This window comes from Rhea pennata, chromosome 3, assembly GCF_028389875.1.
Source record: "Rhea pennata isolate bPtePen1 chromosome 3, bPtePen1.pri, whole genome shotgun sequence".
NCBI lineage: Eukaryota > Metazoa > Chordata > Aves > Rheiformes > Rheidae > Rhea > Rhea pennata.
The window spans coordinates 37,682,565-37,708,525 of NC_084665.1; the positions used below are offsets into that span (position 1 = coordinate 37,682,565).

Consider the following 25,961-nt stretch of genomic DNA (forward strand, 5'->3'; position numbering starts at 1 on the left):
AAGGCAATAACATAAGATCTGATATTGGCAAAAGAAAGAAAATAAAATCCCCTTTACAATACCAAACTAATTTTAGAAATGGTGACAAAAGAAATAAGTTATAGGGAACATTTTGCTTATTTATTAAGTCTCTGAGCACCTTAGAAATTTGAGTGACTAATACAATTTCATTACCTACACACTAAGCCTCTATATGTTTTCAAAGCATCTTTCGGACATGTCAGTGTAACCTAAGAGAACTTGCTTAGAAACAAGATGTAAAGATTTAACATTAGTGTGTTTCACTTTTCTCCAGATGTAATAAAAATTGCTCTACCATGTATTTCCTAATGAACATGCTAGAATTCACCTTTCAATGGTGAGATGCACATCTCAATATAAGTATAACCTAGAGAGTGTATACTAGGGCAGACTGAGACCTCTAAGGCCTCATTCTTTCCTTCACAAATCCTTACAGAGAACAGAGTGTTTGCAGAGTGTTTGTTCTCTGCCTTAACAATGATCTTGCTCTTCAGATTAATATCATATTATAGGGATTTTTTTTTGTCTTCGCTTGCAGGCAAATTGAAGGCTACTGAAGTCTTCAGGAAGAAGCTTAAAATTTTGAATATATGAGAAGTATATTCTTAGTGTGCCTAAGCTCTTTGCTGCAAGTATAATGTGTTCCTACAGGACTTACTCTTTCATTTTTGTGTTGACAGGAAAATGAGCAACTGCATCTCTTCATTTGCAGTCTTGGAACTGCTCAGGTTAATGCCTGTATTGATACTGAGGGTCCAAAAATGCAGACAAGGATTTGATGGATTGCTTGCAAAAGCAAGAGGACCTTTCAGATCCTCCACTGCTCCAGATTAGAAAGTATATTTACCTGCCTAAAGACTGGAGAACAAGATTTATTGTGTACCTGAGTTTGCCTGTTGCCAAAATAACTCAACCTACCACACTATAAATTATATTAGGAAATCTTTAGAATGAGGAAAAAAATTCAAAGCCAATGGAAAGCTTGTTTATAAACCTCTCTCTTAAACTGGAGGAACAGACAAACATAACCCTACCTCTGCCATCCACATCAATACGAAATTGCTCTCGTAAGTAGAGCCTGTGAATGAGCAAGGTTCCGTCAGCAATTCCTCTTCCCATGAGTTTGGGAAGTAGCAAGATTGTGTCTAAAAATCTGTGCCAACATCTGTTTTATAACAGTACTTTTCATTTTTTATCTTTTTAATCACTTCTCTTGCTTCTTTGAGCTCTAGCAATCCAAAGGACCTAGCAGATAACTGAGCTTTCAAAGCTAAAAAACCCCAAATGAGTGCAGGGATCCTTCAGTGGCTTCCTCATCTCAGTTTTTCAATGTGTCGCAGAATGGCTTTTGAACCTACTCGTCTCCTTCACAGAGAATACATCTGTATCAAACAGCAAGCTTTATCACTACAGGTAGTAGAAAAGAGGAATCCTTAAGCCTTGGTTGTTCCTATGCCTCATGATCCTAATCAGCTCTGACACAGTCTATACCACACTGTGGACAGCACATATATGTGAATAGGAAAGGATCTGCAATAACTTTTACAAGAGAAGAATCAATGTGAGGCAAATTGTGGGAAGAGAGATAATACATGTAGCAAAGAGGAAGAGAACAAAGTGAGAGGAAGGAGGAAAAGGGCAAGGAGATCAGATCCAGAAGGGAAAAGGTAGACAAAGTTGGCACCTACGAAGAGATTCCTTTAAGTAAGTGAACTCAAGCTTTGGGATTAAGCACTGCAAAATGATGTCCATATCTTTTATCTTTTCACTAAGCCCATGAAGCTAGCAAGCGATAGATTAACAATCCACTACTGCTGCTTTTTGTATTCCCACAGTAAATGGCTGACCCCCTTTCCTGATAATCCTTCAAAAGGGAAAGATATCAAATATAGATGTATGTAACACTTTTCAAATAGCACTTTTTTCCCCTCCAAATAGAGACTACAGAATTGTTGCAGAATGTGGATTAGTATGAGAATAGACTATTTGCAAGTACACCTGCTCACAGTTCATACTGGTTCTAGACTTGAGGACAAGATGCAAGATGTGGCGATAAGGGAAGTACTATTTCCAAGCAGTTAATTGTCTGTGAGTAATTGCAACTACTGTTTGCCTGTTGGACTTCCACATGAATGAAGCATGATCAGGAGACACTCCTCATCCTCTCGGCTGTCTTTCTGTGAAGTATGAGGATTCTGCTCTTGAGTGCTAATACAGTATTCCCAGAGAGTCAGTTCCTTGCTCAAGCAGGCGGCTCAGAGTCAGGAGATACACTCAAGTGACTTAAGACTACAGAGGCTGAGCTGTCATGAGAAAAGAGCCATATGGTGGACAAAGGAAACACAATGGTGAAAAATAAAAGATGTAGAAAAGGGAAAAAGGAGGGAGCAGTGAGAAGCAAAGTCATGAATTTTCATGAATAAAGCAAATGACTGGGGGTCCAGACTCCTGCGATCTGTTGAAAGTTTTGCTAATGACTGACCTAAACTCTCTCTGCTGGTACTTGTGCAAATGGGATTATACAATTTACCTATGCAGAAGGGCTTTAAATAGTTGGAAAGAAAGTACTGATTTTTGCCAAATATTATCATTATTAGAGGAGACTAGGTATTACAGAGAAAACTTATCCTTCTCCATCAGACAGTGCTCCTGGAAATACTCTGCAGGGGTGTCAAACTCACCAGAAGACTAGCTCCATGATCCATCATTTCAACCAATCTATAGAGGCTTTGTAGTTAAGACACTCCAGAGTTATTTCTTATCTCTCTTCCACTGACTTCTCCTAACAAATCACAAATTTCCCTGTGTCTTAGCTCCTGATATATAGAATGCAAATGTTTCTATTGTGTTCCTATTGTTGCATATTGTGAAGATCAGCCCAAGTGCAATGTGCTCACACAGTCCATGTGAGTAAACAGATCATTAGGTTCTGCATGATCATCCAAGAAATTAGTGGCACTCAATGCATCCAGTTTCACATAGTATACTTGGGGAAAAAAATCCTTTCCAAGCAATATGTTTGTAAGGTAGACAAAATAGATTTTGAACCCTCTGCTCCTGTCCAGCAACTACATTCTCCATTACTGACACAAATGATATCTGTATCTAAAATTTCATGAAAGTGCATTAGAAAAAACTTGGACAAGATTAACACATACCAGAGACTGAAGTAATATGCACAATTATCTTGTTGGAAAAGAAAAAATAAACACAATTATCTGAATAAAACCAGAACCTGCAATACTCAGATAGGAGGCATACCAATTTTCATTTGAATGAGTTACCAATTCAGTGCTTGTATTTCTACTTAAGCTGTCAAAACATTACATGCCGTGGAATATATTATATATAATAGATGGGTCAGATCTAGGCCACTTCCTTCCCACATACGAAATAGGAGATGGCTAAGCAGGGCCAGATTTTAAGCTTGTTCATGGCTTCTCATAATCTTACTCTCAACAAGCCGTGTAGTAGGATCCAAAAGGGGAAGAAAAGAAATCAGAAAGAGTGATTTATATTTTTTGTTATTACTGCCATTCAGCCTGATGTTCTCAATGCTTTCCTCTGACAGAAGTCCTTAAACAGTCAGGTATGAAACTGAGCATGACTTAATCATTTGACCATGTCTCACACACTCCAGATGTTGCCTGAGATTTTCATGCATTTACTACAAGTTGTTGTAGTCTCTCTGCCACTCTGTGACCCCCACACCAGACGCAGTAGATTGACCTGAGCTGCAGTATGCAGACCAGCTAGCTGTTGTACATGAGGCTACAGAACACAGAAGAAACTAGGATGCTGTGAGGCAGATGCAGATCATGTCTTTCAGCAGAGCCCAGTATTGAAAACAAGAATGTAGGACATACCACCGCCCATGTAGACCAGCACTCTGTATCCAAAAGTGGCACTAGGAAATACTGGTCAGGGAGAGCATGCAGGCTTGGCCAGTCTTCCCTTAGTACTCCTCCTACATTCACAGTCATCGAATAGGCAGTTCCTGCCTAGTTTCTTTAGCGTATTATTGGACCTTTTTTCCAGGAATTTCTAATTCCTTTTAGAAACTGAGCTTTCAAATCCTTCTGTCTGCCCCCAAAATGTGTGGCAATGAATTTCAGATCTTGACTGGCTGCTGTGTAAAACAGTATATACCTTTACATGTTTTAAACTCATTTTCTACTATTTGTAATGAATGACATCTAGTTTTACTACTGAAGGATTTGGTGAGTTAACAGCTCTGCACTCACTTCACTGAGTGCCTTCATGATTTTGTACATCCCAACCAGATTCCCACTGAGCCTTCTGCACTCAAAGCTGAAGATTTAGCCATTTAAGTCTCTCTTGTAAGGCAGTTGCTCCATAGCCTTAATCATTTTTATTGCCTTTCTCTGTACTTTTTCTAACTCCTCTATGACCTCCTCGTGATGTGAGGACCAAACTGCACACAGTGCCCAAGATAGGGGTTCAAGATTTTGTACAGCAGCAGAACGATGCTTTCTGTTATGTTCTCAATGTCCTTTCTGATGATGCTTGACTATTTTTTCACTTTTTGACTACTGTTGCACCTTAAGTTGATGACTTCAGAGAACTGCCGGTGATGATTACAAGATCTCTTCCCTGAACTGTAACTGCCAATTTCAAGTTCAGCATCCTGCAAGCATTCTTTAGATTATTTTTCCTAGGATGAATTATCTTATATTTATTTACATGGAAGCTAATTTGCTATGTTTTTGTCTACTCATTCAGTTTTGTGAGAACCTTACAGTCCACTGAAGAGTTCACATACCTCCTCTTTCATTGGCTCCTCTGTGCAGTGAGAGCTGGACTGTCAGCTTCTCTGACAATTTTGTTTGTTTATTCAGTTCTTCAGGAATCCATCTTTCATGTCAGGCTATTTATATAGAAAGAGACTTCAGGAACACCAGCCTCCCACCACGATCATGAGGAACACAGAAAGGTGAAGGAAGAATACTTCACCTCGTATTGTGCATACTAATAATACTGTAGTGCAGTATCGGATAGGAAAATAAATCTCATCTCTAATGACCAACCCAGACTAACCCACTACTTTCAATATTTCCACAATACGAGACAGATTTAGCAAAGAAAAGTAGCAAATAAAGATCTGCAACTGGCCAGGTAAGACCTGAAGTCTGAACATAGAGGGAATGTCAGGAACTGGAGATTTGTGCTGCAGTCTGTAAGAACCGTGTGAAGGGTTGCCATGAGTTAAAGAACTCTTGAATCTAGGAGATAAGAGTAGTAACCAAGCCAGTTACTTTGATGGGCCATGCTTTATGTGCTGCAGGAAACTTGGTTCCTTTTAACTGTGCTCTGTATCCAAAGCTTTTACGTGAAAATTCTTCAGAACAGCAGAATCAGCACTCCAGAAACAGATATATTTTTGCAAACAATCTTTCAGTTTTCAGTAATGTGTTTGAAGGACAATTCAGTTTTCTAGTGCTCCCCTGAATCACCCCAGTAATTCTGACATTATCAGTAAAGAATAAAAACAGACAGCTTTTCCTATCCACTAAAGACTGCGCCTACAATGTGAAAATTGTTGGCTCAGATCTTAATGGTATTTGGCTTTAATTAAAAAAAAAAAAAAAAAAAAAAAAAAAAAAGAATACACCATAAAAGCCAGATCATATATTCTGCCCCGGGTGGCCACACCTAGCATCCTTCTTCCAGGATAATTTAGTCCATATTCTAAATTAGCATTCACTAGGAAAAATGAGCTGGTTCCCCTCAGACCCTGTCTCTGCATGTCAGCAACTTTCACTTAATCCTTTCTCAGCAGGACTACCACCTGCTTCCAGGGTGGGGTCCTCTAGGCAAACACTGCTGGGTTTTTACAAGGTAACAGTAGCCTGATCTCAATTCGTGACAAGGTACAGGGAAAGGCTGAGAGAGCTGAGACTGATCCACCTGGGGAAGGAAAGGCTCAGGGCAGATCTTACCAATATATATAAATATTTGATGGCAGAGAGTAAAGAAGACGGAGGTAGATCTTTTCGGTAGTGCCCAGTGAAAGGGCAAGGGGCAATGGGCACAAAATGAAATATGGGAAAAAGCTCTTTGGTTTGGTTTCGTTTAGTTTTTTAAACACCATCAGGGTAATAGAACATAGTGCCCAGGCAGGTTGTGGAGTCTTCAGCCTTGGAGACATTCAAAACCCAACCGGGAATGGCCCTGAGCAACATGCTGTAGTTGGCTCTGCATTGAGCAGGGGGGTCAGACCACATGATCTCCAGAGGTCCCTTCCAACCCCACCTATTCTGTGTGATTCTGTGTGAATATCCACAGGTTTGAAAACAGTAAACGCATTATTCTGCTTTCTTGCATATTTGCCACAGGATACAAGGGCTTAAACGCAACTTTGAGGCAGGTGTGTTTGAGACAGGAGGCGCTTACTCTGAGCCAACCCAGAAGAAGATGAGCAAGAACAATGAAGGACAGTCAGACATAATTTATGTTTGGACATCTGGTACTGTCACGTGCCCTAAGGGTCACTCTCCACTGAAAACGGAAAGGGAAAACCCACAAGTGAGGCCTCATCTCGAGAACTATGTCCAGTTCTGGGCTCCCCACTACAGGAGAGACATGGAGCTACCGGAGAGAGTCCAGCGTAGGGCTACAAGGATGATCAGAGGGCTGGAGCACCTGCCCTATGAGGAACGGCTGCGAGAGCTGGGCCTCTTCAGCCTGGGGAAGAGAAGCCTGAGGGGGGATCTTGTCAACGTGTACAAGTACCTGAAGGGAGGATGTCAAGGGGACGGGGACAAACTCTTTTCAGCTGTCCCATATGACAGGACAAGAGGCAATGGGCAGAAATCGAAGCACAGGAAGTTCTGCCTGACCGTGAGTGGGAATTTCTTCCCTGTGAGAGTGACGGAGCACTGGCACAGGCTGCCCAGGGAGGTTGTGGAGTCTCCTTCTCTGGAGATCTTCAAGGCCTGCCTCGATGCAACCCTGTCTACCATGCTGTAGGTTACTGTGCTGAGCAGGGAGGTAGGACTAGGTGATCTCCAGAGGTCCCTTCCAACCTTACTGATTCTGTGATTCTATGAATTAAAGACGATAATTCAGAAAAGAACTTGCATATATATTTGCTTACTGATTTTAGTGGAACTTGCCCCAGCACACTGCTGAACCGGAACCAAAATCCACTGATACTACCAAGCACTTCACCTCTGTGGGGTGCCTTCCTTCGTTACACTAATACCTTTTTAAGAGATTTATTCCTCTCCTGAAGTATGCATTTTAACCTGGTGTTTCAGGAAAGTCTATGACAGACATTATGATGTGTTAAGTGAACTGCTAAAGATTCCAAACAGTTCCAGATAACAAAGAACACTTTTTCTTTAATGTGCTTCAGAGGACTAAAGTAAATATATCTGGTAATTTAAGAGCACCAGCTGAAGTGTTTATGAAATTGTACACGAGCTATTTCATTGTAACAGTGTTTAACTGTAATTTGATGGCCTGATTCACAACCTTTTTGTCTTTTTTAAAGACCTGTATTTTATGAGACTAGGCAATTTACTGTGCTGGGCTGCTATGGTTTGGATCATCATGCTGCAAACCGGAATCCACTTTCTGTTGTTTCATAAGGCAGATTAGTTTCTAAGATACTTCCAGGAGTCTTTTCACACTGGTGTGAGCGCAGGCAAGTATCAGCCTTATTTACCCATCTTGCAGTAACACAAAGATTTTAGGCCAAAAGAAGTTTCTCTGAAGACCCTACAATTGCCTAACCATAGCAGTTAGCTCTCTACTTCCAGAATAACGTAGAGATGTAGCCACAGCACAAAGACTGCTAATAAACATACCAGGGCTTGCTCCTCTCCTAGGACAGTGCTGAAAACAGTTGTCTGTTAGCATGATTAAGGTTAGCTGAGTTCAGCACCTGTTGTAGCAAAGTATGGTAACTGCTGAGCATGTTTTTTTTAAGGCAGGTGTTGAACCTGCCTTATTTGAACCTTGACCTTATTTGTATCAGCCAGACAACTGGACAACTGTTTTTCCTCAACAGAAAGCATGTGTGATCTTGACACACAGTAGCTCCTGTGATCTTGAGAAAGCCTAAGGGTAAGCTCTGACATCTGCATTTTAAAATTGGAGAACAATTTCAATAAAGTGGGGATCAGGCCTCAATTCAACCCCTTATTCAGGCTAAACCTGAACTTTTGAAGGTTTGAAATGGACTAATTTAAAGGATGCCTCTTACAGGGGTACCAGCTCTTGTTTTCTCTATTCAGCTACTTTTTTTCCAGCCATCTGGAAACCTATAGGTGACCCCTCACTTAAACGTCTCCAGATGCACTTGTTTTTCAGCATCAACTACTTCTGAATTCTTTGGCACCCTGACCTCTCTAATACCATTTGGCACAGAGCTATTGTTTTCTATAAGATTTGTTTCTTGGACATATATATATGAGGCTTTTCCTATTTTACATCAGTTCCTCTGGGAAGCAGAAGTGAATTTGTGCCATTTTAAGTGTTGGTAGTATTACCTGTGATAATCATGTACTGAATAAGAAGAAATATCTGGGTAGATGGTTTCCTTCTGCTTTAGGTTTTCTTTCCTGCCAAATGATAATCATGTTCCACTTTTCCAGAAAGAAAAAATACCACTCTGTGTAATGTCTCTCAATGGAATTTAGTAGCAGTTTTGTTCATAAAGCTACCTTTTGGGTGATTTTCAGCTACTTGCTTCAATGGACCAAATACTCACCCTTTCCATTTGCAGAGTACCAAATTGTATTGGGAAAAAAACATTGGAAAAATCCACAGCTGGTATGTAATAATGAAACAATCACATTTTAACTTGCTTTCAAATTAGCAGAATGCTTAGCATATATGCACAAGTACGAAATTAGAAGGAATGCAAAGTGTACAGCAGTGTATACTAATGTTCACATACTGGCATAATAAAAAATATAGCTGAGCATAAGTGCTTCTGAGATATTAGAACAGAAATTCTGTTGTCAAAACAAATAATATTTGATTGAATAAAACTAATTAATACTGCTCATATTGAAGGATACAGTGGTGGTTTCCTATTCTCCCTGCTGCTAACTAGACACTTGAGCTACACAAAGACACTAATATTAATTTCTTGGATTAGTTTCCTGAATGCCCACTATAAGCTCTATCTAAATATTGGTTCCTTCAAAAAACGGATTATCATGAGAAGGGAATTATTACAGTATTTTCCAATAAGAAAGGAAGTGAAGTTAGTTCAATATATGAACAGTCTGTTGCCAGGTGAAAAGTTATCATGTGAAAAAAAATGAAGTTATTTCCTACTTGTTGTTCAGAAAAGAAAGCAGAGCAAAATAGCCATTTTTTCTGATAAAAGTCACATTTAGGACTCTTTCTGGGTTTCTCTCTGAGATGAAGTCCAGCCTCTCTCCAAGTCTGAAAATTAATCTTCTGTTTTTTTCTGCCTAAACTATTCTTGCATGTTCTATGTAATTCGTGTCTTTTTTCTCTTCCCCCCCGCCTTTTTTTTCAATTTCAACAGGATGAAATAAAGGCAAAAACTTTCCTCTCTTTTGGAATTTGTGGCTGGAGGCTCGTAAGGGTCAGTTATCTCCACACAGAGATAAGCACTCAAAAAAGAGAGGTTGCTGGTCGCTGGAATTTATTCGCGCTGCATTGTTTATAGGTACATTCACAACTTTCCCTGCAACCTCTCTCTCTGGGGTCTCCAAAAATGCGCAGGATTTATGAACTCTAGAAGAAGTTAGGGCCATAGCATTGCGTCTTTACATAGTATTGCTTCTGGCGAGGGCAGATGAGGGACTAGGGGAGCTATGTGCACTGCTACAGGTGCTGTCCAAGGAAAATCTGTGGTCTGCTGTGCTGAGAGTAGCGTATACACAGTGTGCGTTGAAGAAGTCCAGCTATCGGTGAGTAGCTTCCCTGCTCCGGAAAAAGAGCTCAGTGCCAGGAGGCTGATGTTGCTCCTCGGGGTGCTCTGTTGTTGCCAGAAGTGCAACAACACAGTGGTGTGGAATGATTAAAAGATGTGATGGGGCTCTCCATAGGGACAGCCATCGATACAAGAGGAAATCACTCCTCTGCTTGCCAGCCTCTTTCCAACTCTGCAGCCTGAAAGTACTTAACTTTGCCTATTTGAAGCTTCATTTAACTTTCATCTTGTAATGTAACATGCCATTCTAATCCAGCATTATTACCCCGTCACAGGTTTGGTGTTTGGCTTGCATTAAATATTTCATACAATAGTACACTTAATGAGCAGCACATCATCTGTCTTTGAGCTAAACATTTATGTAAATAATAGGTACAAAAGTACTTTTGAAAATACTGGGAAAATAATTAATTTGAGGGAAACATGTAGAATTCTGTCCAAAAACAAAATAACAGGGAAATTAAATACTTGAAACTGAGTTCTTTTGCAAATATACAATATAAAGTATTTGTTTTATTACTATTACATACAAGGTTTATAAAGTAAGCCTCAGTCAGAACCCCAGCCAGTACAAACGTTGGGCTGCAGCAACTGAATTTCTGGACCAGGAGTATAAGTTCAGGAAAGGCAGAAAACATTTTCCATCTACTAACCTTCTACACAACTCTTGTGACTCTAACAATTTAAACCAACAGAGCACCTGGCCCCTGCTGTGTACTCTTATTAAAAACTCATTGACTCCAATGGCTGCCTGGGAAGCCAAGATCCACATTCATCACTGGGGTATCTTGTCTGACATCAGTGAGATCAGAATTTGGCTTTAATTCTCCAAACCACACACAATTTTTACATAGGAACTAGGTGAAAATTAACCTTGAGTGTTACACTAATTCCACTGTATTCAGAGAAAAACATGGACTGTTTCTTTTTGTTCAAAGCTTCTTTTAACAGTATCCTTAATCAGATGTCTTCAAGTGAAAAGCCTTTTGCCCACTGATATGGAAGGAAGTGTAATTAGTGTTGCTTTTTTTTCAGCCTTGGGATGAAAGTCAGCCCTTGTGGCAATAAATATCCACAAAAGGTGGAACTGCTGAACCAGACAAGAAGCAAGTTATGCAAGGACAAAGTTTCAGGAGATTTGCCTGAGCCCTTTCTCTCCCCAAATATCTGAACAGGACTCTGGAAAGAGTCAGAGTCAGTATTTCCTAGTGACAGCTGAACTCTATTCTGCAGCAGCTGATAGAGCTGGACATCCACACCACGTGCTGCGGAGAGTTTTATAGCCTGGAGAATAGCCTAGCCTCCTCTCACTGAAGAATGGAAAATTGCTATATACTATTCAATTTGTATACTCTGATTTTGGTTTGATTTTTGGCTGCTGAATACAAATAGGAAGAAAGAAAAAGCTTTTTTTTTATTGGGCAGAATGTATATGAAATAAGAGGAGACGATGGAAAAGATAATCGTATAGGTACTGATTGGTTAAAGCTTTCCTATTTTTCTGTAATCCAAAGTTCTTTTGGAGGACCTTTATTACTTTTAAGAATAATTTTAAATTGGGGTCATGATGATGTTAATGATTCCTCCAATTGTTGTCAGCAGACTTTTTACAGTTATATTTTCATTTTAGTTGGATTTCAAATGAGAAATTGTTTTTATAACGGTTTCATAGTATTTTGTTGTTTCGCTATAGTGTATTGCTAACTGCCTCCTACACTGTGGCCTAATTCTTTTCTGTAAGCATCAGAACCTCCAGTTGCAGGCCCTATTTTTAGTATTAGGTTCAGACATATTTTAGGTGTTGGTGCTTTGATAAGGAGACATCAATAAAAAGGAGTCATAGCTAAATTTTCAAAATGGCTTGTGATTCTGGGTGCATCAGTTTCTGAATTGCTTATTTGATCCTCCATGGTTCTGACTGATCTAAAGTAGGAAACTGCACTTCAAAAGTCAAAATCTTAAGTGCCTTCAATTAGGTTGCTATTCTCTTTCAAAAACTTAGCCTAGTTCTCCTGATAAATTAAATTAGAGATGTCCAGCTAAAACACAGAATGAAAACACATATGCTGGACACCTCACTCACTGAGTATGTTTGTGCCTGTGTGTGCATGCATATTTATATTGCCTGTACAAAATTACTACGTAAAGAAAAAAAGAGAAACAGGGCATGTATTACTTTAAAGATCTTCAAGCTCATACAGTTTTCTAGATTGTATTCTTAGTTAGTGCTTTAGTTAGATTTTTGTGTTTTTGCTGGAACTCTTCCAGTTTATCCTTACCAGAAATTAGAAGTTGGAAAACTTGTAGAATTCATAGCCTGTCCTTGAGAGTTAATTCTCTAAACTGACTGGGGTTAGAAGTAAGTTTCACAGCACAGTGGAGGGAGAAAAAGTCATCACATGTATAATCTGGATAGGAATTAGGTTCCCAGCCCAAGTCAGGGCTACCTAAATCCTGTCACATTCCTGCTAGTCAGCCCAGCCCTGCACAGGTACATGTTGGTCGTTGTCTAGTCACACGCTGCATGGAAGTGACATATATATTTCTTAAATTGGCCACAGAGGAGCATCCTTCATAACTGATCCCTATTCGCCCATAGGGCTGCAAGGGCCTGCGCTGCTGCAGAAGCTTGGCCTCTGCGTATCTCTCGCTACTTTAAAACTTCACTGCTGTGATTCTTCTACTCCCTCCTCCATATTCACTCTTCACTCTTTTTATATTTAGTTTTATCTTATTCCTAACCTGATTCTCTTTATCTGTGCTAAATACGCCTCCCCTTTCCTTGCTCTTTATAGCCTTCAAATACATGAGCTCGCTCATCATCTTCCTCTTTAATGGCTGAACGGTGAAGCTATACTTCTTTGGTTTTTTTAACAAAGTTTCCTTACCCCTTAATCATTTTTGTTGTTCCACAGACTGGAAGAGATAATTCCAGAGAGTTCTGAAAAAGTTGACTTTTCCATAATTACCAAAAATCAGATTTCTGGAATATTTCTTGTGTGATAAGCATTGTTTGGAAAGTAGTTTTATATCTTATAAATAATAAGCTTTGAATTAACCTTTCTTTTCACTGGCATTTTTTAAAAGAAAAAAATAAAGAAAACAAGAACATACTGCTAGAAATGATAATGTTATTTATTTTAGAGCTTTTAAAAACATTTTCATAAATGGCTGACTAACAACAAAAAGATTTAGATCCTGCACTCTGACTTCAGCTTATTCTAATGATCTTATCTAAAAATGATTAGCAGGTTTATGAAATAGGAAAAAGTGGATTTTTTTTTCTGGTTTTCAGTACAAATCATGCCCAGAACATGTTCTTTGGCATCCTGGAAACTAAAATAGAACAAGAATGTGCTTCTTAATATGAAACATTAATCTAAGTTAGACTAACCTTTGGGGGTTCTGTTCTGATTTTCAGTGATTGCCAAGTATCTTTAGAGATGACTGATTTGGTGAATGCTCTACCCAGCATTCAGCAGTATAAGCACTGGAAATATGTAATTGTGTAACATCGCAGAGATGGGATATTGCTGATGAGACATGAACATAAATTACAAATAAGAAAAAAGATCTTTTTTCCTTCTCCTCTGAAATAAAGAGCATAACTTGTTACGACTCCTCCCAAAGCATGTGCTATCCTAAACATGGGGAAACTTTACAAACAAGAGGTCTTATCTTGTCTAAATGGTGCACATCTGGAACAACCTCCACTGATGCCTTCTCCAAGGAATTTCTTTAAAATTTCAGAAATGGTAAACCTAAAGATTTAAATCATTGAACAACTGTCCATAAAGCATGGCGCATGGAGCTTATTAAGGCAGTAACACACCGGCCACATTGCACAAGGTGGTCATTGGAAAAAGCCATCAACAGGTACAGAGCCAAAATGTTTTTAAAATAAGCAGAACTAAAGTCAATTTTTCTCTGTCTGGCTCAAAAAAAAAAAAAAAACAAAAAACAAAAAACGTACTATTAAAGAAAGAGGTGTTATATCATACTCAGGTATTAAGATTTTGACTGCTGATGGTATCAACAATTTTAGATTACAGCCAATAAGAATCAGTATAATTTATGTCTGTCTTACAGGTCTACTCTCTGGAATTTATGCAAAATGTTAGATGCCTGTTCACAGATTTGGAGTGATATGCTGTTGGGGGGTTATTAGCAAAGGCCTCCCTTCATGCTTTTGAAACATTAAATGAGATCCTATGTTATGGCACTGAGAAAGGGAACAGTTTACATAGCTTTCAAATACTATTACAAGACATTGTGACACTGCTTTACATATTAAATATTAAAAACAGAGTCTTTCTTAGTTGAGACAAAGTATATGAAAACTGAAGGAAATGTGTATGATAATTACTGCAACTGTAAATGGAAAACAAGGAATCAGAGCCTGCTCTGAAGAAAGTCAGTAGCAGAAGTCTCAGCAGGTGTGAGGCTGTTTTGTCTTAGTAAAATAATGAGCTATATAAATGTTAAGAGGCTAATGTAAAATAAAAGAATACTGAAATTTTAGCATTTTATTAAGCTTTAATTTGAAAAAAATGTTAGAGACTCTCAGTTTATATCTCCCATTCTAGTTGCCCTAAAGTCTGGTGGAAAGGATTTTTCAAAAGTTGGTGCAAAAATGTTACTACTGGTTAGAAATAATAAAATAGTCAATCCTAATAGTGTATGTGTGCAGATGAGAACACAGATGCCTTTATCTTTGTTAAACTGAGTGAAGAAAAGCTCAAATGAAGAGTAGAATAATTCTGGCAATTTCATGAAAGCTTGCATTACACAGATAAATCTCTCAGACAGGCAGTACCTTCATCAGAAATAATACTGGATGGATAATTGATAAGAAATGGATATTCAAGGAAAGCTGAAAAAGACCAGATACTGTCCTACTACAGCAACAAAGAACCAAAAGCCTGCCTTGCCTGCATTTTATCACTTGCTTATTCCTGAATTCAATCATTTTGAGGGAAAAGTCATTGGTTCCACGTGCTGCAGAGGAGCAGAGACTGCTTTATTTGCATGTTATGAGTATATTCCCATTTTAATTTACTGAGAATACCCACCAGGATACCATTTCAATAACTGTACAATAAAGTACTTATGGCAGGACATTATGTTTTGGAGTCCTGCAGTTTACGGGCTCCATTAATTTCTTCATGGGATGACAAATAAGAGTCATATGAAGTAAATTTTAAGAACAGTCTGCCAGACTCCATCCTGCTGCTCTCTTTACCAAGTATTCAGTGTCTTTTATTCCCATTACCTATTTGTTTAATGCCAATTGTGATTTTAATGTTAAACAAAAGCACAAATTGTTGACAGAAGAAAAACTCTTCCCCTTTCTGCTGGCAAGACCTGGGATGGCATTTCATGGTTTTGGTGGGTTTCTCAGCAGTAAAGCAAAACTGCTTAATTTTGAAGCCATAGCCATTGGTGCTATATGATGCCAATTGTATGGAAATGGCCATGAGAAAAGAAGACAAAAATTAACCTGTACCAACAGCTATAAGATTCTCCTTTTGGCAGGTGGTGATTATTTTCAGTTCCTCAGTGAAAGGTCATCTTTTTCTCTTGTCATGCCCTTTTATTACTCTTATTACACTATCCCAAGAGGTTTCAGTTGCCTGATGTACACAGAAAGCTTGCTATAGTGATGCAGTCTAACTAGAATGAACTTCCCCAAGCGAGTGCACTTTCCTGCTCATAGGGCACTAAGTAACGCTGCAGAAAATTTCTACTGAACATGGTCAGGCCTTCACAGATCACATTTTTGTTACTAAAGGTGCTACTCTTTGTGAACTGAGTCTTTTCAACTCACTTTCCTGCAGTTGCTGCATATAAAACACTAGGAATAGAATTTTCTTACTAGGGAAAAAAATCTGGCTGAATTAAAAAAAATGCTAGAGAGGAATTTGCTCCAACTTTCTCCCCTCACAGTACATATACAGAGTATTAATCTTCAGGCAGGTGAAGGATGATAACTGGTGTGAGCAGGCATGGACTATAATCAACTATGATATAATTCCACTCCAGTTCTAAACTTTAACACATTGTCCTTTCCAACTATAATCAGTCACGTCTATAGTTAGATGACGTGATTTTGTTTTTTCTTTTGCTCTTGCTAAAAGGCCATTGATAGAGTTTTATATTTAGGGGAAATATTCCACTGTTCTTCTTTGCTCAGATTTGATTGTTGGCTATTATCTTTTCAAGAAGAATGCTACAAAAGGCTTGTTCAGTACATCTCTCTCTTCAGGCTTGAGACAGAAGGGACCATCTGTAGAACACAAAGTATCCTTGGCATGACTGTGATCTTACAGGCATCTGCTCTGCCATCCATGAGAGAGGGAGCTGTTTCATTGTCTTTGATTTCCTTTTAAATTATTTGAAGTTAATGGGGTTCATCTCAGTGACTGGGGTCAATTTGATATGTAAATAATCTAATTAAGCTTTGATCATTGTCTGGGTAACTCTGTGGTTTACTAAACAGTCCAATGTGAAAAAACAAGCTTTATTTCATATTTAGAAAGAATGAATAACAGCAAGAGATCATTCTCCAAATAGGAACAAATTATTTAAATCTATCTTGCTGAGTAATCTCACTGCCTTCAGTATAGCACTGTAAGGAGAAGAAAGAAAAGATACGAGCCTATTTTTTCTTGTAATCTGATTCTCAGTTTGGATACTCACACCCAATTTAGAATCATTTTATTTCATTTGCCATTTTACAGCTTACTTGTTATACATAATATTACTATGTTTGCATACTGTATGATTTAGGTTCCCTGTGACTTAGCTGCAAATGCTGTGACCTCCTAGACCTTAAGTATCCTATAATGAGTATCACAGGTTTGCACGTTTGAAGGAAGAATGGATTAAACACAGCCAAAGTCTGAGCATGTGTGGTCCTGCATTTGAGTAGCAGAGAACTCTATGAATATTTGAAGAATTGATGAATGAATTGATGAATGAAGGTTAAGATGAATGAAATAGGCATGTGTGGACAGCTAGCTAACTGCTTCGTGAAATGTCTACCACATTCAACTGATATGAAATTGCAAAGATTTCCTCCAATAATGTTTGGCTCATGTCTCAAGCTACAGTTTTTGCTGCCTTATCATAAGCTTGGGAATCTGGTGGTCCAGAGATTACATTTATGTTTTTCTAACTAAATGCTTTACTCAGACTTTACACTTTCAGTCTAGCTCAGCACCTCTTAAAATCAATGGAGAGAGCTTGAAAGACTTGAATATGCAGTGAATATACAAAACCCTTGTATAGTTCTTTACAGAAACACTCTCTCCGATATTAGTCTTATTTAACTCAATTTAAAATTTTCATTTTCTTATCTGGTTCCAGGATCAAGCAACAATTCAGGAAGAATTTGCAGCATTCCTATAAAATATGTCAAAATCAAAATATATTTGCTATGGTGAAATGCTAGGCAACTTTTCTCATCCAGTGAATCCAGTCAGTGGCAAAAACATAATCAGAAGCAGTATAGACATCTGCCTAATCTCTATGATATAATAAAATACTTTTGTCTCCAAATGCCATTTTAAGTTTGCTTAAATCTGTAATACTGACTATTTTGTGCCTTATGTGTCTATTACTTCATGTGAAAGTGTTGGTTAATACTGGTGTGTGTCCACAAAAGTTAGGTGAATGGTTTCTTGGAGGAGTAGTTTACTCTAGAAAGGTTCACAAAGTGTCAGTCAATAGAATTACAGACCTAAAGCTGATTATGATAAATGGAAATTTTCTAATACATTTGGAGACGCATTTAGATTGATGCAATTTCTAAATGCATTTGTGTGCACCAAAGGTCATCTTTGGAGGAATTAGTATGGGCATTAGCTCTGCAGCAGCATGTGTCATGGAAGCAAATGTTACTCCATTATTTCTGCAATTTACTAAATTAATTACTAAATTACAGTAAATAATCTTTTGCAAAAGGGAGATATGAATGAGGCATCCCCTCATCTCTTCTAGCTTGATGGCTAAAGACAAGAAAATCTTTTTCCTATTTATTTCATTTTAGGATCGGAGTTATTTAGTGATTTTTTTTGGCATATGTTTTTCTTCTGCATTAGAATATCCCTTTTTGTTTAATCTTCTCCCCTCTGTCCCAATGACTTCACATCCCTCCTCTTCCTTAGTGTTCCCCAAATCTGTTTTCTTCATTCTCCATTTCTATTTCTTTTTGCTTTCATCAACAGTTAATTCAAGCCTGAAATGAAGAGACTTCTCTACCTATTCCTTGTTTAGTGATATTTGCCACCGTTTGCCTCAATCTCTATTGCTCTAAAAATAATGAATAGTGACTATTCGTCAGTTTCCTGCTCTTGCCTGATGCTGTTTCCATGGCTTTCCTCCCTTTATTTCATGCTTGCCCTTTCCTCTCACCACTTGATCAGATACTAAGTGAAGTTGTTTCTGCTGTTTCCTATCATACCTGTTATTCCCCGCTCTTCCTTCCTCTCTCTTCTAGTTCTGCATACCCTCCTCTTTCAAAAAGCTATGTATCTATCTCACACTTTTCTCTGTGTGGCTGTTGTCTCCTGACAGCTCTGGTTGTTTACTGTCTGCTCTCAAAACTGGCATGTGTGGAGAGTGTGACTTTTTCAAGGAGATCATTGCAATTCAATTCTGGGAACAGGCTCTGCAAAGAGAGAGCACAGCTCCTCTAGTGCATAGGAGATGTGTTCCGGATGTGACAGTTTGATTTAACAACTAACCACATGATTATCTATATGTTAAAGATGTATTTCCCTGTCCTGAACAGTTTTGTTTATATGTCAATATTAAAGAATTTCCTAGGCCACCAACCTTACTCCCATCCTGCAAAGTTTCAAAAACAGAATCTGAACTATATTCAGACTGAAACACTGCAGTAGGTATTTTCACATTTCCTAGCCATGAATTAAACTTTTGATTATTTTCCCTTCAGCATGATAAACTTTTGTACCTGAAGTTGACAGATTTCTCTAATGAGACCAACTATTATACTCTTAATTCAGACAAATAATTTTTTCAACCTTTATGGCAGTCATAAACTAAAGGAATTCAAGGAATAATGACCTCTTGGTGAAGAGAGTCCAATCCTTAAAAGCAACTACAATCTCAAGGCAAAGTATCCTTGTCTTTTATATTAAGGACTACAACATACCAACTCATACACCTAATTCTGCACTTTGATAAACTAGTCTTGGCCTATGTAGTTTCCTGTCTTCTGCCAGAAGTCCTAGACTGCAGAAGTAGATATATTTATATATCTAATTTTGAATTGCTTCAATTAAAGAATCATTCTGTTTGTCTCCTTTGAGGAACATATTTCCCTTGTAACACATCTGGGGAGTTTCCACAAAGAGACATATAAAAGCATGTAAGGATTAAGCTAAAGGTTTCCTTTCATTAATTAATAAGGACAACACATCTTGCCCATCTCTTGCACACCTGGATTTCCTTGCAGAGAGTTGGAAATGCCATGCAAAGACTGGTGAATGCTGTTATCACTGGATGGAATTAGCCTGGTTCTGTAGTAGGTGAAACTATTGTTTGTTTTTCACGTCTTCAAAATATATTTAACACAACCTGCTACTTACCAGAGTGGATTTCAGTTATCCTAACCAGTGAGAGGTTTCTCAGCTGAAGGGTGGTTCAGAAGGTGAAGTATTTTCCTGCTGCTCATGACTGCCAGATCTGTTCTTCCCTGAAGCTGCTCGCTGGCTGAAGTTCCTGTTGTAACAAATCTGTGGACCATATTATGAGACGAAAGGTCAAATAAGCACAAGATGCAATTTTCTAGAGTGCTTGAACATACCAGTAATAACTACAAGATTATAACCTGGTGAGCAAGGCTTTATGTAGTTGCCAGATACAGGAAAGTTCATTCTGTTCAACTTTTGTTTCATTTAATTCTTCTCTCTAGTTTCTAATATAATCAACATTGCTTTTTTTACCGTACTCTTGTTCCACATACTGTTACTGAAGTAGGCTGTTCCAATGAGATGTAAACGAACTTCTGACCTCCGGAAGGGAAAGAAGGAGGTGAAAGGAGGGAGGTAGAAAGTATGTGGCCTGGAGCACTCAGCAAAAGATGTGAAGTCAAAATGTTGCCAAGATGCTGGCTAGAGTTAGCTGGCACATAAAGTAAGTCAAAAGAGTGGACGACATAGCTGCCACAGGATCAAATGCTGACAGGTGTCAAGAAGAATTCTCTATTACAGTATCAATATTTTTGTTTTACTTTGTAAAAGTATTTGCACTCTGCTGCCCTGCAAACAGCATTATTAGAAACACATTTTCAGATGATATGAAGAACCACAGCTGGAGGTGGTTATTTCAATATAATGTATTTCACTTAATTTGGACACAGTTAATTGAGACAGATGCTGTACTGAAACAGCTTCTAGAGAATCAGTTCACAATAGTGAATAGAAGTGTTTGGGACCTAATTAGGACAGTAGTCACATGTTTTCTGTAATGAGGTGTGTTTGGCCACTGCCACAGGCTTACAGGGTGTTTAGCCAGGTGTTAAATATGTGTGAAACTTCAGTCTTTTCATGGAAATGTTGTCAAATAATGATTTATAAAAGAATAAATGAAATTCAAAACCATTATTCTTATTTCCTTGAGCACTTTATTTCATTCTGAGCCTGTTGCTCCCTTTTCTATGGATTTCAGTGTCAGCTCTAGGAAACACTACAGATTTCCATTTGTGTATGTAAATGTCAGTATTATAAAAAAGATAATTTCCTGACAATGCTGAGGACCTGGAGGATAGCAGGTTTCCAAATTCTGGAAGGTCATATGTGTCCTTTTATTCATGTTAATTTAGCTCTAATATCCCAACTCCAAGCCTCAAAGTGCTCTGGAGTTCAGGTGAATGTGCATTATTCAAAATTACTGAAACACAATTTAGATGGCTTTTTCTAGCAGTAGGTGATCTGGAGTGAGGCACAGCTGTGTATGAGGGAAAGTTAGCCAATAAATACCTCCCTTTGTACCCTAAGGATGGGAACATATTTGTTCCCTTCCATGGGACTTCCACCAGAAACCGTAGAGAGTTCTTGTCAACAAAGTTCAAGGCCTTTAGCTATCATCGGTGAAACTTCCCTATACTGTGAGGTTTTAGAAGTAATATATGTTCTTTATCAGTGCTTTATCGGAGGTCCTGTCTAAACAAGAAAGGTATTTTTCCAGTATAGTCTGAGATGTGAATTCAAACTGATATAATGATAACTTACGGTTTCTGAGCAAATAATTTCTTTTTTAAAGTGGTTATTTGATTTGGTTCATGCATTTTGAGAAGAACTAACTGAAAAGTGGTTCCGAAACTTCACGTCCATGAGGCAAGTCCACTGGTGTGAGACTGGGGAAAAATACCCTGTTTTCAGCCTCAAAAGGGATAGTGTGATAAGTTAAAATTGGAGTTCTTGCTCATCCCACAGTGAGAGGGGTCAAGGGTACAGTTAGGAAAGGTCTGAGAAAGTAAAGGATTTTTGACTAGATGATGATTCTTCAGTTTTATGCTAAAGCACATAGAGCTTACATCTTTTTCTCTCTCTTTTCAAGGCATTTGGATACCTATACAAAGGAGGTTGGTTCCTAAGATATTCCTAGCATTGTGAACTCACTCCCAGTCAAATCAGTCCTCAGAAACTATGGGAGATATCTAGACACCTTTTAAAAAACATGCAATACTGCAGGTGTGATCACATTCACTATTTAGAAATGGGCTTCTCCCTTCTTGCTTAGCTTGGGGAGAACAGAGAACTTCAAAGATAACATATTTTTTCTCTTCACCCTGATATTCTCAGTACTGCAGAAGCAGCTGAGCCTGTGGTACTGAGTCAGCAGTGTTGGAAAAAGGAATTCCAGCTCCTTTGCAGTGCAAGGAGACTGAGAATAAACACTTTCCTAATTCGGCTGTGAGCTGAACACAGGCAGCTGGAGGAGAGAGCCTTCAATCATGGGCTGCTTTGATATTCATCCTGCTTTATGTCTGGAAACTCTTTTGCTTGCAATAGGGCAGAGTGAAAGATGGAGCAAGCTTGTATGAATTATTATAGACAGAGTCTGTCTTCACTTGCACTCAGGTATTCCAGGGACTGAAGGAGACATTTCCATTTTTCTGGCCTGCTTTGTCCCGTCTGGAACTGAACTGTTTTTAGAGATAACTAGCGCAATCCCCTGGGGTATCACACTGTGAAAGGAGAAAAGTGGGAAGCAGCTCGAGACATCAGCGGAAGAGAGAGACCTGGTCTCTACTCCTCCTCCAGCTAAAGCCAGCTCTGTCCCTACAGACATCACAGTGTATGCATAGAACAGCTTTCCCTATACAGAATTAGGGGGCATACTCTTGATCCCTGCTGTGTTTTGTATTTTTATAAGCTAGCTCTGCAGCCCTCACCTCAGTTCATGTATCAAAACACGTCTCCTACTGCTTTTTCAAACTAATACACAAAGCAGTTATATTTGGACAGCAGCATAACTGGAGAATTGTCCAACAAAATGTGTCAGAAGATCTTTAGCATATTTCCTATTTTAACAATCTGTAATTTGAGTGTTTGTTCTCTTGAAAGCCTTCAAATTATGCCAATTTCTAGAGATTAGAGTCTAGGCTAAGTACTCTCCACAAAGAGATACACAGTGGATCTCTGTTTTAGTTGGAGTAAGGTATTTATTGGATCTGATTGCTTATTGCCTGAAACAGCTATTCAGCTTGCTATAAAAATTGTGTTTTAGACATGAGAATGTTTCTGTGGCATTGTTTTACATAGCAGTGGTTGAATCTGAAACTTTAGATTCTCTTTGGACACTTCAGCTGTGATGTGGTTTGAACTAGAGTCCCCAAGACTGTCTTTGATTCCATACCAAGGGAGAAGTAAAATATTCTTGCATGTTTTTGATGTCCAGGGATGTCTATGTTACTTACGCTGCAGGATATCCCTGTTACATTGCAGGTACATTACCTTCTTGGAAGGTAATGAAGACTACTCTATCTTTCTCGGTGCAGAAAGCTGAATTAAAGAGGTCAAGCTTACAAAGTTGAACTTGGTTTAAATCATTCACAGGAAAATATTTTACTTTATAGACAGTGCTGTGACTAAGTCTTACTAAAAGTCTTTTATTAGTCCTATTTCATATACTGACTCAAAATGTAATCATGGGCATATCCCAAGACCTCACTCACCTCAGGCAATACAGCTAGAAGTTTAGGTCAAAAAAAATAAGCCATGTGAAATGCTATGTTCCATATTCAGCCTGAATGGTCTTTGAATAAATTAATTTCTTCCAAAATATATTTAAAGTAGTGATGTATTACCAAAACAGTTTCTTGTCTAGGTGGATTACCGCACCCTTACAAGTCAGTACTATCTTTGGACAGAAGAGAGAAATTGGAACAGGCAGCCACTCATATACATGGGCATCAAGAACAAGAAAAAGATTAATGAATCACTTATAACAAAAGACACTAGGTTTTATGGTTTTTTCTTCTGTTCTAGGCTATAAAACCAATTCATGATTTAATTCCTCTGATGCATAGATGTGTTGCTGATTCAGTAAGACTCCTATGGTACTGACTGCTGCTGTGGATTAAGTGCACAAGGCAGTGAGCTGTTTTTCAGACCATCTTCTTCAACATTCAATATTATTACAAATTAGCTTACTTTCAGCTGATAAATTTTCTATTTCCCAGGTTACACCTAACATATAACTGGAACTTAACTATGTATCAAAGGCATTTTTGATGTATATTTTTCAGCTAAGTTTTTACCTTAGCATTACATATGAACTAGCATACAGTTTTCAATCATACATGAGCAGCAGTTGAAAAAAGGATGAGCTAGGATTTTTAAAGTACACTGTTAAAAAACAAAGAACTGCCAAACTCCATTTCTGACTGTTCTTTCATTAATTTAGGCAATGTTTTGGGGGGAATTTTGCTCGAGTCAGTTCTGTAAAACTAACTTTGTCTTCAGCCATAACAACAACATGACTATGGTCGGTTCTTAGCTAGCCACATCACAAATAGCCTCTTTAAACAACGACCTACAATGTCAACTGCAGTACGCCGCATGAGTATTGACTTTAACTTTTCTTAGGCAAGAGCATTACAAAAACAAAACTGCAGCTAGATGGAAAAAAAGCAGAGACTTTAGAATGAAAAGGTTCAGTTGTTTAAAATAGGTTGGGTCCTATGTGACCATTAAAAAAAAATTAAGCTATAACAGTCATATTTAAAAAAAATAAAATAGCTCTACTGTGCAACTTCTGCTTTCTTCCAACAGAATGGTGTTGTGTTAAATTTCAAGGCTGACCCTGGAAAGCATCTTAGGTGGCAAAGCAAAGATCAAGGCCAATGTCAAATTTTTCTAATTTATATTTCTCCAATGCTTTCAGAGTCTGGAGGCAAGATGAAGTATGACTGGATTTAGGGTATTATATTCCCACATATTTTTCGTGAAGAAATTTCTTGGGACTAAGAAAATCATAGAAAGAAAAATCCCTTATTCTTTTCGGCTTAGTGTAAGATATGCATATGTGAAGTGAAGAGAAGGCGAGTCTTTTCAACATCTCTTGTCTCAGACTGATATCCACGACAGTGGCGGGTATGCCACTGATAGAAATTACTATCAGCAATTCACCCTCTTTTCCAGGATCAAATGAGTGTCACCTTGCTGTGCTGAAAGAACAGCAGGTCACATTTCACATAAGGAGAGAACGAAAGCTGGAACCAGCTTCCTATTTTTCCCTGTATTTTCTTTTCTACTCTCTCAGTTATATCTGCATGGCTGATGGCTTACAGGGTGCTTTGCTTCTACTGAGGAAGCATTTGTTATTGCTAGCTCACTATTTTCCATAGCAACATCACGTCTCTGTTTAAGATCTAGCGGAGATGAGCAAACAGAAAAGCCATTAAGAAGTGGTTTGTCAAAGAAGCAAAATTAAACTTAACTCTGTCATATTAATTGTGCAATCAGTATTTATTCTGGTACTGCAAAAAGTCTAGCTAAGGGACAGAATGCCCTCGATCTTTACACACAAGAATGGGCATATTGGGCCAGATCTACTGTCCCTTTAGCACACAAAGCTGTATCTGTCTGTGTTAGGTAGTGAATACATAGAAAAATATACAAAAGCAGCACAGGCATGACAAGTTTGCTCCCCTCCATGACATCCTACCAGCTGCAGCTGAGGAACTTCCTTGGTAGAGGAGGGGTCTGTGGATTTAAATGCAGGTGTTTATGAAAGTGGTTAGACAGCGAAGAATTTTATCTTTTACTTGTTCTACTAAGGGCAAGAGACAACTCATAGACTTTTTATTTGGTCACACACTGCACTCACAGGATCTGCAAGGAAAACCAGACACAAATCTGAGGTGGGAATTGGAGACAACTTGAAACATCCAGATCATTTGCTGAACTCTTTAAACCACAAAATGAGTATGGACATATACAGCATTAAAATACGTACCACAAAGAGCACATTTGGTTTCAAAGCAGTTAGAAGAGCCAGTGAATAGTAAATTAAGACTCAAGTTGGGCTGTGAAGGATGAAGTATCCTAGGGACATGGGAAAGGCTACAAAACGCTGGCGAGAGTATACACAGCAAATGATTTGTGCCCCGACCTGGAAGCTAAAGTACATGCAGGATTTCATGTACAGGTGCTGCTCCAGTAGCAACATTCTGTAGAAGCAGTAGACATTTACAGGCAGCATTTTCTTAGACTTCTCTTTCCCAACATATACTATATTACCTACCTGGTGACAGCAGTAGTAATTAAGGACAACAGAGATAGGTTAAGAGCATTAACTGAATAGTGACAGCACTGCGAATGATTTTGAATTGAACAGACCATCTACTAGCACTACAGACACTCATAATTTTTATTGTAAATCCTTCCACATATGAGGGGGTTTTTAAGCTCTAAGCCCTGGAGTCATTTGATATATCATAATGTCTGCACTTTTACTTTCCTTT

General features: G+C 38.4%; 1 long non-coding RNA gene across 1 annotated transcript in view; it reads left to right on the forward strand.

The window, feature by feature from the left end:
• The first annotated feature begins 9,687 nt into the window (after positions 1-9,687).
• The window catches only part of LOC134138428 (uncharacterized), a 28,689-nt gene continuing 12,415 nt past the window's right edge, over positions 9,688-25,961 (forward strand). Inside the window, exon 1 of the long non-coding RNA XR_009957892.1 lies at positions 9,688-9,938. This is a non-coding gene — a long non-coding RNA (uncharacterized LOC134138428). The remainder of the gene's footprint in view (positions 9,939-25,961) is intronic.